Source organism: Gavialis gangeticus, unplaced genomic scaffold (assembly GCF_001723915.1).
Source record: "Gavialis gangeticus isolate Ggan-Ray unplaced genomic scaffold, GavGan_comp1, whole genome shotgun sequence".
NCBI lineage: Eukaryota > Metazoa > Chordata > Crocodylia > Gavialidae > Gavialis > Gavialis gangeticus.
In genome coordinates this window covers 6,990,956-6,994,189 of record NW_017728973.1, presented here as the reverse complement: position 1 = coordinate 6,994,189, position 3,234 = coordinate 6,990,956, and the positions used below count along the sequence as shown (strand labels likewise).

At 52.4% G+C, this 3,234-nt stretch overlaps 1 long non-coding RNA gene across 1 annotated transcript in view; it reads right to left on the bottom strand.

Annotated features, from left to right (window-relative positions):
- Positions 1-1,537: 1,537 nt before the first annotated feature.
- LOC109290900 overlaps positions 1,538-3,234 on the bottom strand; it is a 7,127-nt gene continuing 5,430 nt past the window's right edge. Inside the window, exon 2 of the long non-coding RNA XR_002095710.1 lies at positions 1,538-2,392. This is a non-coding gene — a long non-coding RNA (uncharacterized LOC109290900). The remainder of the gene's footprint in view (positions 2,393-3,234) is intronic.

Sequence of the window (3,234 nt, the reverse complement as noted above, 5' to 3'; positions counted from 1 at the left end):
GGGGCTAAAAACGGTAGCACCGAGGATCTTGCAAGGAGAGAGGGGAAAAAACCCCACGCGAATCCATGTAGCTCCCACCTTTTGCTCGGCTTCTTTCTTAAAGCCAGGCTCCTGAGTACAGTATATTATAGGAAACACCCCACCAAATAATTTCTCAAATCTGCGAGCTGATTGGGTACTTGAACCTTGTGATGTCATAAAACCCCAACATTTCACACACACCCCCCGTGTAAAACACTCATAAAAAAAAAAAAGCCTTTCATTTAACAACCACGCTGCTGCCGTGCAGACAAATATCAAGCCGCCCATCAGCGCCTTGCCGGATTAGAGAGAGCTAGGGCGATCGCACTTTCTCGGGGTGCCGATCGTGCACACGTTATATACGCCTGCACACCTATGGACGTGTATTCACCCGCTCCTGCACGCGCGTGAGTGTGCACGCAGAGAGACGGGCGTCTATTTCCCAACACTCATGCAATCATTTAAAACACGCGTCCATATTTTAAGGCAATATGTGTATATATATGTATACTGCAAATTTCGGCGGCTTTTTCGAAGGAATTTGACCGCCCTTGAGAAACCTTTTCAGCAGCTCTGCACGTCAACTCCACCTTTAGTTACTCATCCCATTTGCTTCATCCCTTTTCCTACATACGATTATTCTGAGCGACTTTTTACGTTCTTCTTGGAAATACGGGCGGATTGGGGCGCTTTGCAAAAAAGACTGTATTTTTAAATATATGTGTCCAGAAAAGGTCACTGCTCTCAGCAAGTTGTTCAGAGCGGTTGAATCTGGAGCCATTCATCACTTAAGCCGAAGCCGAATGCTTGTTCATTGCCAGTCGCTGTATTTATTAACTGAAATGAGCCCAGCCTAGAAAGTAAGGCTCGTCTCGACAACACTCGCAGTGCTAAAAGCAAAGGGCAGCGTGTTTCTTCTTACTCACCATGTTCCTTTCTTCACTTCTCATCTCTCCCCGCCTTCCACACTCCGGGGCTCCGCTCTTATTTGGCTGATCCTGGTGCCTGCTGCTTAACTTCCTTGCAAACTCGGAGGCGCTGGGCTCCTTCTGCATTTGATAGCCTGGGTCCTGGTAATCCTAACCCGGCTATCCTTCCCCGAGAGCAGCACTGCAGATTTCTGACGCCAAGAGATAAAACCTGGGCTCTTTTGTCCCATTTGACCCTTCTCCCTTCTAAACCTGCGAGCCGCCCGAGCGAGAGGGCTGCTGCCCCAGAGGTGGGTGCGGGAGAGGGTTTCCCATTTTTGGCTCAGGTCACTTCTTTGTTGGTTTTTTTGGGGGGGGGTACTTTTTTGGGGGGGAGGAGGGGAGGTCCCCTGGTGTGATGCTCCCTAGAAAGCCTTGCGGGTGAGAAGTTGGCTTTATCCTGCCTCTGCCTTTGTGGCTCGAACAGCAGCATCCGATAGGAGAATAATAGTAACACCACCACAGCCGCCGCCACCACCACCACCACTAATAATAATAATAATAATAATAATGTAGTAATAACAGTAATAATAATAATGGTGACGGTGATGATAATTGTAGTAGTAATGATGGTGATTTGTGAAGCTAGACGTATCCTCAGCCGCACGCGATCTTGCTGTGATCCAGGGCCGATCCCCTAGGAGGGGGCGCCACGTTCCAGCGCGCGTGTTGGAAAATCAAGTCAAATCAAATCTAAATAAATCAGTTATTCCTTTTAATTTGGGGCTGCGATTGCCTGATTCACATGTCCTAGCCTCATGTCGCTCTGCACAAGCCGCCGCCGCCCAGCCTGGGACTGCATCGACTTCTGGGGGGAGTGTGTGTTTAAAGCAGAAATCAGTGTGGGGAGCTTTCCCTTCAAAACCCAGCTGACAAGCTCGTGGCCCTGCTGCAGCAGAGAGCGCGCTACATTCTTCAGATCTCCCTGCATCCACCCGGCACGCCCCAGCCCCGCTTTCTCCGGGCAGAAAGTTTCCTGCGAGTAGAGATGCCCCGGCCAACACAAACACAAAAATCTTCTTTGTTTGGTCAAAGGGAAGGGGGAAATAGTTTGGATGGCGGTGGACGGAAAGCGGCCGGTTTGAGGAGGCTGCAGCTTGTTGCTGCGAAGTGTGTGTGCGTGTGTGTGTGTATGTGTGAATGGGGTGGGGGAGCCATCACTGCTCGCCCCCTCTCCATGAAGCAGGTCAGCCAGACTGGAGTTTCCCTTTGCAAATGAGAAGGGACATCCCTGGCATTTTTGTTTCCCCAGCAAGGCAGAGCCGCTCTTCCCCCTGTGCTAAGTGGTGCTCTGTCCCGCTCTGGCAGGCGGCCGGAGGCAGGCTGGGGAGGGAGAGGAAGGAGTGGGAAGACGATGCCAAAACCCTCTGCCCATCGGGCTCACACAACTCGACGAGAGGGTCCTGCAAAGAAAACGAGGCTTCAGGCAACACATCCAGCCAGTCCCCCTAGCCAAGGGCTTTATAGGACAGAGAGAGACAGCTGGGCAAAACCCAGCAGGAAGCTGTACCGAGGAGCAGGGCTAAACACGTCCAATACCGCGGACACGGAGCCTGCACACGAGGTGGGGGCGAGCCCGGCCTCCAGCCCGCAGGGCCGAGACCGGAGTGTGCATCGTGGGGACGCAGTTGGCTGCACAGGACGTGCACACAGGCGTAAGCAGCAGCAGCCTGGCGCGTACCCACATACACGTGTGCTCACCTCTCGGGTTTCTATCAGCCGCTAAAACGCCTTCTGCTTGGACTGTTAAGCCTCTCTGCTTCTACTGCCAGAGGTCACTTATTGTGTACACCATCCTGCGCACATTACACCCCGCCTGTATCATCCTCAGCCTTGAATTACACACTCAGTGGGCTCTGCCCATACTTAAGGGGATCAGGGCTTCTCGAGTCTGTGTCTACTGATTGTTCGGGGTCCCCAAGACCTGGAGTGGAAATGAACGGGCTGCTCTCCCACTCTCGTGCCAAGCAATAGATCCTGGGGGGCAGGGACTGAAGCTGTTACCTCGCAGCCCAGAAGGTGAAAAGGCTCCCAAGCCGTTTCTCCTGCAAGCTGGGCAGTCAGGGGAGAGCTCGCCAGCGCCAGCTAACCGGGAGAGAACAGTACTGGGAACATAACAGGCATAAACCAGTGGGTATAGGGGACACTACAATGCCCCAAGGGGGCAGGATTCAACAAAGGTTAGACACTTACAATCAGTGACAAAGGACAAGGTTAACAAAATATAAAACATAAACAGCAGAAC